Raw genomic sequence first — 12,557 nt, forward strand, 5'->3', positions numbered from 1 at the left:
GGTGGGGGAATCTCAGTTTTTAGCCAACTACCTCGGTAACTCCAATTCAGGTTTCTCTGGGTCCCCGCCCGCGGCGGGCGGTGCGAGGGCGGGGCCCGGCGCTGCCGCTGCCGCTCCGGCCCCTCCACTTCTCTGTCCCAGCCTTTGGCCCCCGAGCCAAAGCTCCTCCTGTGCTCCTCGGTGGCAAAAACCTTGTTGCTTTTTGAGTTTGCGAAGCGTCACCTTTTTGACTTTGTCTTGGAGAGTTTCTGTCCCGGCTTCTGCTGTTCCCACTGGCTCCTCCCGGCTCTGGTTTGCTCTGGACCTCGCTGGTTTTTCCCCCCTGGAGCTCTGGATAAACCTGGGATTAGCTGGGTCTGGCCCTGGGCTGGGTCAGGAGCAGAGGGGGTGTCCCTGTGCCCGGGGCTGGGCTGAGACCCCCGAGGGTCTTGGTGTTGCTGGGCACTGCCAGACCCCAAACCCTTCATCCTTTTCTGTCCCAAAACCTTCCTTCCTTCCTTCATCCTTCCCCTCTGTCCCAAAATCCTCCAACTTCCTTCATCCTTCCCCTCTGAGTGCCCCAAAACCCTCCAACTTCCTTCATCCCTCTCCTCTGTCCCAAAATCCTCCAACTTCCTTCATCCTTCTCCTCTCAGTGCCCCAAAAATCCTCCAAATTCCTTCATCCCTTCCCTCAGGGTACCCCAAACCCTCCTTCCTTCCTTCATCCTTCCCCTTTGAGAGTCCCAAAATTCTCCAGTTTCCTTCAGCCCCTGCTCTGGGCACCCCAAACTCTGCATCCTCCCTCCCTCGCTCACCCCAGCAGCCAGGGGGGCACAGAGGGGGGTGTTGGTGCCTTTCCCAGCACTGACCCCTCACTCCAGAAAATTCCACACGTGGCCAGTCCCACCTGGAGGGAGAAGCCCCCGAGGTCCAGCCAGAGCTGCCCCAAATCCTCATTTGAGGAGGGGTCTCCTGCCAGTTCGGGGGCTCCTCTCCCAAACCCCAGGTGGGCTGGGGGTCCCTGTGGGAGGGGGATTCTCCCTTTCCCCGGTGCCTGCCTGGGTTTGTGCCCAGCCCAGCAGCTCCTGCTCCCTCTCCCACAGGGACCCTGCACTGGGTGGCCCCAGGCTTTGCTTTTCCTTCTCTTTCCTGGCTGTAAGCAATATGTTTTCAGGTTGAAACAGGGGTGGGGGTGGGAAAAGGGGGATGAAAACAACTGAAAAAAAAAACAAACCCGGGTAGAGCTCCCAAATTAATTTTACTGTATAAAGTTCTGTGCTCGCGGCCCTGGCTGCACAGTAGCTTTAGAGTCCAGTTGTTTTCCTAATATTTTTATTCTAATTTAATTGCTTTTAAATTTTCCAGGCCATGCAACTGTTTGGAAACACCATGCTTGTTTTAGTGCTTTCTGTTGGAGTTGGCCAGCTCTTCCTGTACATATGTTGGTTTTATTTTTTTTTTCTTATATCCTGTTTTTTTTTCTTCTTTGTTTTGTAAAGAGAAGAGAAAAAAAAAACAAAACAAACAAAAAAAAGAAAATTATTTTTCTTTCCCTCAGTACACATTCTTCAAATTATAGTGTTTGTTAAATAAAATGAAAGATTTACATTTAATTCTGTGTCAGCTTGTTGGGATTTCTGACTCCAGGATCTCCCTGGGCTCTTCAGGATTTCCCCAGGATCTTCTCCCAGGGGTCCCAAGGATCTCACTCAGCATCCCCAGGATCTTAACAGGGAGAATCTTCCCACAGGAATTTCCTGGGGTTCCCCAGGATCCCCCCCAGGTTCCTGAGATCTCCAGGATCACTCCCAGCTCACCCCAAAATGAGACCCGGGGATTTTCCTGCGTGGCAGGAGGGTCCTGGGGCCACCCCAGGGTTTCCCTGGACATCCCAGGATCTCCCCAAGCCTGGAGGATTCTGTGACCAACCCCGGCCCCTCTGGGTTCTCCCCGGGTTTTGGGGGGCAGCCGGACCCCCGGGCACCCCCCGGCCCCCCGGGCACCTCCTCAGTGCCACTCTGAATTCCTCCACCTCCAGCGGATTAATCATTTTATTTATGAGGCTTAAGGGCCCAAATCCCGTTAAAGCCGGGGCTTTGCCAGATAAACAGCCCGCTTTGGGGGCAGCTCGTTTGTGAAAACACAATTAGCAAACGCTGTAATCTGCACTAATTACCGGGCCATGAGCGCCGGCACTCGGCGGCAGCACCTGCAGCATGGGGGACACGGGGGACACGAGCGGGGACAGGATTGGGGACACGAGAGGGGACACGAGCGGAGACAGGAGTGGGGACGGGAGAGGGGACAGGACTGGGGACAGGAGCAGGGACAGGAGCGGGGACAGGAGCAGGGACAGGAGCGGGGACAGGAGAGGGGACACGAGCAGGGATAGAACTGGGGACACGAGCAGGGACACGAACAAGGACACAAGACGGGACACAGCTCCCGCTGCCCGGCGCCCACCCGGAGCCTCCTTCACCATCGAGTCGCTGCTGTCGGGGCGCGGGGCCGCCCCCAGCCCGCAGCCCCCCGGCCGCAGCCCCCCGGCCGCCCCCCGGCCCCCGCCGGACACCGGCGACAAACCCGCCCAGTCCTACATCGCCCTCATCTCCACCGCCATCCTCTCCTCGCCCGAGAAGAAGCTGCTGCTCTCCGACATCTACCAGTGGATCATGGACAACTACCCCTACTTCAAGAACAAGGTGAGGGGGTTGTGGGGATTTCTTGGGGATTTCTTGGGGATTTCCGAGGTTCGGGGCTGCTGTGGGGTGGGGAACCCGCTGGGCCGATCCCTCAGGAAAGCATTAATGGTGTCCACACCTCGCTGTGCCGGGCTCGGGGTCTCCGGGCTCGTTCCGGACCGGCTGGCGTTGGCTGATCCCGATCCATCGGGAAAACGCCCGTGGAGCCCGGCCGGGAGGGGGGTGGGATTGGTGGGGCCGGGGGATCGGGCGGAGTGACCCCTGTGGGGCTGAGTGACCCCTCTGGACATGAGTGACCCCTGTGGGCATGAGTGACCCTCTGTGGGGCTGAGTGACCCCTGTGGACCTGCCTGGGCTTGGATGACCCTTCTGGGCCCAACTGACCTCTCTCAGGGACTGGCTGACCCCTCAGGGCCTTGGCTCACCCTTCTGGGCCTGAGTGACCCCTGTGGGCCTGAGTGACCCCCTCCAGACCTGAGTGCCCCCTCAGGGCCTGGCTGACCCCTGTGGGCTGAGTGACCCCTCTGGACCTGCCTGGCAGGACCCTTCTGGGCCTGATTGATCCCTGTGGGCCTGAGTGCCCCTCAGGGCCTGACTGACCCCTCTAGACCAAACTGACCCCTCAGGGCTTTGACTGACCCCTGTGGGCCTGAGTGCCCCTCAGGGCTTTGACTGACCCCTGTGGGCTGAGTGCCCCCTCAGGGCCTGGCTGACCCCCTCAGGGCTTTGACTGACCCCTGTGGGCCTGAGTGCCCCTCAGGGCTTTGACTGACCCCTGTGGGCCTGAGTGCCCCCTCAGGGCTTTGACTGACCCCTGTGGGCTGTGTGACCCCTCTAGACCAAACTGACCCCTCAGGGCTTTGACTGACCCCTGTGGGCTGTGTGACCCCTCTAGACCAAACTGACCCCTCAGGGCTTTGACTGACCCCTGTGGGCTGAGTGACCCCTCAGGGCCTGGCTGACCCCTCAGGGCTTTGACTGACCCCTGTGGGCTGAGTGCCCCTCAGGACTTTGACTGACCCCTGTGGCCTGAGTGCCCCTCAGGGCCTGACCACCCCCTCTGGACACAGGAGAAGAGTTGGCGCAACAGCGTCCGCCACAACCTGTCCCTCAACGAGTGCTTTGTCAAGGCCGGCCGCAGTGACAACGGCAAAGGCCATTTCTGGGCCATCCACCCGGCCAACGTGGAGGACTTCGCCAAGGGCGACTACCACCGGCGGCGAGCGCGGCGCCGCGTCCGCAGGTCAGCGGCTCTGGGGGTCTGGGGTCACCAAGGAGGGGTTGGTGTCACCATGGAAGGGTTTGTGTCACCAAGGAAGGGTTTGGGTCACCATGGAGGGGTTTGGGTCATCAAGCAGGGGTTGGTGTCACCAAGAAGGCGTTTGGGTCACCAAGGAGGGGTTTGGGTCACCAAGGAGGGTTTGTGTCCCCAGTAAGGGATTTGTGCCCCCAAGCAGGGTTCTTTCTGTGCCCCCAAGCAGGGGTTTGGGTCACCAAGGAGGGTTCTGTGTCCCCAATAAGGGTTTGTGTCCCCAATAAGGGTTCTGTGCCCCCAATAAGGGTTCTGTGTCCCCAAGCAAGGTCTGTGTCCCCAATAAGGGGTTTGTGTCACCAAGCAGGGTTCTGTGTCCCCAAGCAGGGTTTGTGTCCCCAGGCAGGGCTCTTTCTGTGTCCCCAAGCAGGATTTGTGTCCCCAATAAGGGGTTTGTGTCCCCAGGCAGGGCTCTTTCTGTGCCCCCAAGCAGGATTTATGTCCCCAGGCAGGGTTTGTGTCCCCAGGCAGGGCTGTTTCTGTGCCCCGCGCTGACGCCCTGCTCTGTTTCCCCTCGCAGGGTGAACGTCGGCTTTCTCCCACCGTACGCTCTGTACGGGCTGGGCTGCTGCTGCCCCTGCTGCCCCCCGCGCCCCCCCGCGCCCCCCCTGGCCCTGCCCAGGGTCCCCCCGTGTCCCCCCCGCTGGGGCTGGGGGCGGCTCCCGCTGCCCCGGGGCTCTGTGCCCGCCCTGCCCCGGGGACCCTTCCTGTGACCCCCCGGGACCGTGGGGACAGCTCTGCATGTGTCACCTGCTCAGGGGTCCGCCCTGTGTCCCCTGGCACCAGTGCCCTCATTCCTGGGGTCTCCATGTCCCCCCAAGGTCTCCCAATCCTGTGTCCTCATTTCTGGGGTCTCCATGTCCCCATGTCCCCATCCTGTGTCCCCTGGCACCAGTTTCCTCATTTTTGGGGTCTCCATGTCCTTCCTGTGTCCCCCATCCAGTGTCCTCATTTCTGGGGTCTCTATGTCCCCATCCCATGTCCCCATGTCCCCATCCCGTGTCCCCTGGCACCAGTGTCCTCATTTTCGGGGTCTCCATGTCCCCCCCTGTCCCCCATCCAGAGCCCTCATTCCCCATGTCCCCCCATCCTCCCCCGTGCTGTCACTCCCCCCAGTGTCCCCCCACAAACAGCACTGGCCACACTGGGAGGGGACACTGGTGACCCCCCCACCCTTCACCTTCACCCCAACCAGGGACTCCCCACTGGGGGAAACTGAGGCACGGCCCCAATTATCACCGACCCCCCCCTTCCCTCACACTCAGGCACATATGGGGCTTAAACCCTGCAGCGCTGCCCTAATTATTCCCTTACTAATTGTCCCTGACGCCCCTAATGAAAATCGCGGCTCCAGGTGTTAAGTGGCATTAGGGCGTCTCGCTAAGAAAGACGAGCCGGCCCTAAATCCCGGCCTAAACCCGCAAAGCCCCGCGCGCGGCCCGCACAAGGCAGATTATGACACTAATTAATCCCCGGCCACGGCCGTGCCCTTTGGGGGGCCGGGCTCAGCCCCCCCCGCCCGATCTTCGGGGATTTTTGGGGGATTTTTAGGGATTTTTTAGGGATTTTTGGAGGTTTGGGGTTACCCGTGTATTGCTGTGTTTGTGGTGGTCGCTCTGGGTTTGGGGGGGTTTGGGGAGGGGGGACACCCCAAATCTGTGCCTGGAGGGTTTTTAAACCGAGACCATCTGTCCCCAAACGCGATTAGGGGACACCCCCTAATCCACCCCCCGGCGGCTTAATGGGGCCGGGGGCACTGGGGGGGCACTGGGGGGGCACTGGGGGGGGGTGGGACCCCCCCTTTGCTCTTATTCTGTAACGGGGGAGGGGCTTTGTTCCATTTCGGGAAACTGAGGCACGGCCACAGAGCCCTGGGCACCCCAAAATGGGGAGAACTCCCCCAAAAAATCCTTTTGAGCCGTTCTGGCAAACCCTAAAATAGAGAGAACCCCCCAAAAAATCCCTTTGAGCTGCTCTGGAGGACCCTAAAATAGAAGGAACCCCCCAAAAATCCCTTTGAGCCGTTCTGGCAAACCCTAAAATAGAAGGAACCCCCCAAAAAATCCCTTTGAGCCGTTCTGGCAAACCCTAAAATAGAGAGAAGCCCCCAAAAAATCCCTTTGAGCCGTTCTGGCAAACCCTAAAATAGAAGGAACCCCCCAAAAATCCCTTTGAGCCGTTCTGACAAACCCTAAAATAGAAGGAACCCCCCAAAAATCCCTTTGAGCCGTTGTGGAGAACCCTAAAATAGAGACAAACCCCCAAAAATCCCTTTGAGCCGTCCTGGGCACTCTAAAATTGGAGGAGTATCCCCAAAAATCCCTTTGAGCCGCTCTGGAGGACCCTAAAATAGAGAGAACATCCCCAAAAATCCCTTTGTTCAGTCCTGAGCACCCCAAAATTGGAGGAATATCCCCAAAAATCCCTTAAAGCCATTCTGGCAAACCCTAAAATAGAGAGAACATCCCCAAAAATCCCTTTGTTCAGTCCTGAGCACCCCAAAATTGGAGGAATATCCCCAAAAATCCCTTTGAGCCGTCATGGAGGACCCTAAAATAGAGAGAACCCCCCCAAAAAAATCCTCTTTGCAGTTCTGGACTCCCAAAGTAGAGGGAACCCTCCAAAAATTCCCTTTAGGCAGTCCTAGAGAATCCTAAAATAGAAGAAATCTCCCCCAAAAATCCCTTTGTTCAGTCCTGGGCACCCCAAAATTGGAGGAATATCCCCAAAAATCCCCTTGAGCAGTTCTGGAGAACCCTAAAATACAGGGAGCATCCCCCAAAAATCCTCTTTGAAGTTCTGGATCCCCCCAAAAAAAAACCCAAAAAAAACCCCTACAGTCCTGAACACCCACAAAATAGGAAAAACCCTCCCCGAATTTTCCCCCCAAATCTGGAAACCCCCAAACAGGGGGGAACCCCCTGAAAATCCCCCCTGCAGCCCCGGACACCCCAAAAATGAGGAAACCCCCCCAAAACCCCAGGGAACCTGCCCTGCTTCCCCTGCCTGGGGCTTCCCAACCCCAAAACCATAAAAAAAAATCCCAAAATCATTAAAACCCCACAATTCCCCCCCCAAAAAATTCAGGGGACACCCCCAAAACGAGCCCTCCCCCAAGAAATCCAGCGGGCTCCGGGTGTATTTTTAATATATAGTTTATTTCTCTCTTTTTTTTTTTTTTTTTTTTTTTGTTTTTGTTTTTTTTTTATTTTAAAGCCCCCCCCCAAAGTGCAATTTTTATTATTTTAATTTTTTTTTGTCGTTTTTTGTCATCGTTTTTATTTATTTTTTTTTTCCTCATCTCCCCCCACTTTATAAAGAACTATCAAAGTTACAATCTATGGAATGTCTTTTCTGTGCTTTATTTATTTTTTAATATATTTCTTTATAGTCATTTTTTTCTCTCTCTCTCTTTCTCTCTCTCTCTCTTCCTTACCTCTCTCCTTTTCCTCCCCCTCCCACCCACCAAAATCCTCACCACAAAAAAAAAAACAAAAAAAAATTGGAAAAAACACATAAAAACCGCTGCAACCTTTGCGAGTGCTTGAAGATAAAGAATCTCTTTAATAGATTATATAGAAAGACGCAGGAAAAAAACCAAAAAAAGGGAAAAAAAATGAAAATAAAATTAATATTTATAATAAAGTGGCCCCACCTCGAGCATCCTTTGGGGTCCCCGGGCCGAGCTCGGTGTCCCCCCCGTCCCTGGGGACATTTCAGCTCTTGCTGTGTATATATATATATATATATATAGAGATATAGATCATTTTATTACATAAAACACAATTTAATGCAGCATTTTGTCCCCTCCCCACTCCAAAATTTCCATCCTGTTTTGCTCTTTATTTTTTTTATTGTTTCTCTTGATTGAAATCAATTTTTTTTTATTGTCGTGGATTAAAAAAAAAAAAAAAAATTAGAAAATTTAGAGAGAGAAATTCCCAAGGTGGGGGTTTTGTCTTGGTTTAGTTTTAATTATTGAATTGTTAATTTGTGGGTGGGGGGGGTTGGGGGCACTAAAGGGGGGGAAGGAGAATTTTGGGGTGGGGAGGGGGAATCAGCCCTTTCCTGTGGGAAAATGAGAAATTAAACCCCCCCTGCTCATTTTGGGGGGGGAAAAAAATCCCAAATTTATCCCCAAATTTATCCCCACCCAGCCCAGCAGGGGGTGAAGCCCCCAGACCCCAAAGCCAGGATTAATCCCCTTAAACCTGGCCTGAGCCCCCCAAACCTGAGCTCTGCACCCCAAATTCGGATTTAAGCCCCCCAAATTCAGATTAAACCCCAAAATTTGGATTAACCCTCCCAAATTCAGATTAAACCCCCAAAATTTGGATTAACCCCCCAAATTCAGATGAAACCCCCCAAATTTGGATTAACCCCCCCCCAAATTCAGATTACCCCCCAAAATTCAGATTAACCTTCCCAAATTTGGATTAAACTCCCCCAAATTTGGATTAAACCCCCCAAATTTGGATCAAACTCCCCCAAATTTGGATTAAAACCCCAAAATTTGGATTAAACCCCCCCCAAACTCAGGATGAGCCCCTCAGGGGGAGCTGGGATGGGAATAAGGAGGGAGGGACACACAAATTTTTTTTCCTCTTTTAAATAAAAAAAAAATCCTTTTTTTCCTCCCTATTTCCCCTGCTTGGCTTCAATCCAAATGTTATTATTTAATAATTTCTTCTTATTATTAATAACAATAATTTGATTATTCTTCCTCTCTCTTCCCACCGTAACTCAGCACTTTCTTTGGCAACACTTTCATCCCTACCTGGATTCAAAAAAGAAAAAAAAAAAAACCCTCAAATTAAATTAAAATTAATCAGAATAAAGACAAAAATAAAAATCTCAATGCTGAGCTACAGGAGGGGAATTTGGGGTGGGGGTTAAGGCAACGGGACAGGGACAATCCTGGGGGGGATTTTGGGGAAATTTTGGGGGGGGGGTTGGAGCTTTTTTTTTTTTTTTTTTTTTTAATTTTTTTTGCTTTCTCTTGATTTGTTTTTAGTGCAAACTTCACCTTGTGCTAAAGTGTTGCCAGTGGGGGGGACACGGGGACATCTCTGGGGGAATCCTGAGTCTGCTCCTCTCTCCTCCTTTGTGCTCTTTTTCCTTTGTATTTTCCTTTTTTTCCTTCCTTTTCTCCCTTTATCCCCCCCAATTTATTCTTTTTTTTCTCATTTTTCCACCCCTTTTTTTTCCTCCTTTCATTTCTCCTTTTTCCTTCTCCCCCCCCTTACTTTCCCTTATTTTTCCCCTTTTATTTCTCCCCTCCAATTTCCTTTTCCCCCCCTTTTTTTTTATCATTCTCCCATTTTTTCCCTGATTTTTTTTCCTTCCCTCACATTTTTCCCCCTTTTTTCCCCATTCTCTCCCACTGATTCACCCCCTCCTAGTGCTGCTTCCCCAGATTCCCCAAAAATCCCAAAATCTTTTAGGATTGGGAAAGGAAAAGCAGGAGCCAGGGTGGAAAAATCCCAGGGGGAAAATCCAGGACAAGAGGAGCCAGCAGAACCTGGAGCACAACAAAACCTCCTCAAATCTCCATTTCCAAATTATAAAAAAAAAAAAAAGAGAATTTTCTTGCACATTCCCAAAAAACCCCAGTGGGGATCAGCCCCTTCCCTGTGGGATTTGCCCAGATCCCAAATTTCCTGCTCAGGGAGAGATTTGGGATCCTGATTTTCCTGCCCCAAGGGTGAACAGGAGGGACACAAATCCCAAATTCCCTGCACAAATCCCAAATTTCCAGCCCAAATCCCAAATTCCTAAGCCAAATCCCAAATTTCCAGCCCTGAACACAAATTCCCAGCCCAGATCTAAATTTCCCTCCACAAATTCCAATTTCCCTGCCTAGGACAGAACTGGAGGAACACAAATCCCAAATTTCCAGCCCAAATCCCAAATTCCTAAACCAAATCCCAGTTTCCTGGCCCAAAACCCAATTTCCCTGCACAAATTCCTATTTCCCTGCCCAAATCCCAAATTTCCAGCCCAGATCCCAATTTCTCTGCCCAAATCCCAATTTCCCAGCTCAGATCCCAGTTTCCCTGCCCAGGCAGAACTGGAGGAACACAAATCCCAATTTCTCTGCCCAAATCCCAAATTCCCAGCCCAGGAAAGCTGCAAATCCTTGGGGAACAATCCCAATCCCAATCCTGGATCCCTCCAGCCCCTTCCTGGGGGGATTCCCTGCCCAGACCCCAAATCCACAAAGCTCCAAACCCGACACCTCTGCGCTGGCACTGGCTAAAAAACAGCGAAAAAATAAAATTATTTCTACAAAAAAAACCCCAAAAAACCCCAAACAACCTCAAGGCTGTGGGGAGCCACAACCCCCAGGATTCCTGCCTAAAATTCAAGCTTCCATGGATTTTTATTTTTATTTTTTTCTAGTTAAAATTCCCGAGGGTCAGGGATGTCACAGAACCTAATTAGCATCTTCCTCCCATCCTCCAATCTCACTTGGATTCTGCCTATATTTGTATTTTTTTCTAGGTTTTTTTTTTTTTGTTAAATATATATATATATATACACATTTTTTTTTTCTTACAAAAATAAATTTAGGCTTTTTTTTTTTTTAATAATATTTTTTTTTTCTCCGTAGAAGTCATTTTTTTTAAAGTTTTTTTTTTTTTTTTTGACTTGTAAACATCTTGAATTTTGCTTTTTTTTTTTTAAATTAAGATAAAGTGAGCTCAAAGTACCCGTTCCATCGCAAAGTGCTAAGACTTCTTTGTTTTCTTTTTTTTTTTTTTTTTATTATTTTTTAAGCTTTTTTTTGGAATTTTTTTATTGCTTTTTTTTGTTTTTCTGCATTAAATAAACATCCATCTCTTCCCCCAGCCCCACCACTCACCCCACCCCCAGCACACACTCCCCTCTCACTCCCTCTCCAAAATACATTCGGCCAAAACCTGCTCTTTGCTTTTTTTTTTTTTTTGAAAGTAAAAACAGCAAAAAAAAAAAAAAAAGGAAAAAAACCCAAAAAAAAAAAATCAACAACGAAAAAAATTAAAATAAAAGGAAGAAAATCTAAAAAGTGCTTTGAAAATAAAAGGGCTTAAAATCTCTCTTTTTTTTACTTTTTTTTTTTTTCTTTTTCTTTTTTTTAGCATTTAAAAATGTGCATTTAGAAAACAGGTGACCAACTCAAAGGTGCCTTTTCCCCCCGAGGGTCGGGACCCGCCTCTCCAGCCATAGAGCATCTCTAATATAGATTTATTTATTTCTCTATATAAATTTCATTTTTTGGGAAGGGGCTGGGGGGAACCAGGCTGCTCCCCCCCTCCCCAAAGGCCTCCTGCTCCTTTTGGGGGACACCCCAAAAACCTTTTTTGCCAAAGGAATTTGGAGGCGTTTTCGGGTCAGCGCTGGGGGGAAAAATTCCCTGGGGAAGGGGAGAAAAAATTCCCTGGGGGAGGGAAAAAAAAAATTCCCTGGGGGGAGATTTGGGACCCCCCAGCCCCAAATTCTGCCGGCAGCGGGGGCTGGGCTGACTCAGGCACTTCCTGGGCACTGCGGGGTGGGACGGACACGGGGAGGGACAGACGGACAGGGACGGACACGGGGAGGGACAGACGGACAGGGACGGACATGGGGAGGGACAGACGGACAGGGATGGACACACGGACATGGGGAGGGAGACAGGGACATGGGGATGGACACAGGGACATGGGGACACTGGGACAGACGGACATGGGGATGGACACAGGGATGGACACAGGGACATGGGGAGGGACAGACGGACATGGGGATGGACACAGGGACAAAGATGGACACACAGACACAGGGACATGGGGAGGGACAGACGGACATGGGGATGGACACAGGGACATGGGGAGGGACAGAGGGACAGAGATGGACACACGGACACAGGGATGGACATGGGGACATTGGAAGGGACAGGGATGGACAGATGGACATGGGGACGGACAGAGGGACAGAGATGGACACATGGACACAGAGACAGACATGGGGAGGGACAGGGATGGACAGATGGACACAGGGATGGACACACGGACATTAGGAGGGACAGGGATGGACATGGGGATGGACACACAGACACAGGAATGGACATGGGGACATGGGGATGGACAGCTGAAGATGGGGAGGGACATAAGGATGGACACAGAGATGGACACAGGGATGGACAGAGGGACACAGGGATGGACAGGGATGGACACAGGGATGGACAGGGATGGACAGATGGACACAGGGATGGACAGGGATGGACACAGGGATGGACAGAGGGACACAGGGATGGACACAAGGATGGACAGGGATGGACAGATGGACACAGGGATGGACAGATGGACACAGGGATGGCCAACCAGCTCTGGATCCGTGGCATGGCTGAGCCATCCCTGCTGTCCCCACCCCTGTCCTGTCCCAGCCCGAGTGCCCGACACAAACCCTGCCGAACCTGCTGCCCTTCTCTCACATGATTTTTTGTTATTTTGTTTTTTAGGCAATTTCCAGCAATTTCCAGCAATTTCTCCCGGCCGCTCCCCCCGCGGAGCCCTCGCTGCCCACGGAGCCTCGCAGGGGCTGGGG

This window comes from Oenanthe melanoleuca, chromosome 28 (genome assembly GCF_029582105.1).
Source record: "Oenanthe melanoleuca isolate GR-GAL-2019-014 chromosome 28, OMel1.0, whole genome shotgun sequence".
NCBI lineage: Eukaryota > Metazoa > Chordata > Aves > Passeriformes > Muscicapidae > Oenanthe > Oenanthe melanoleuca.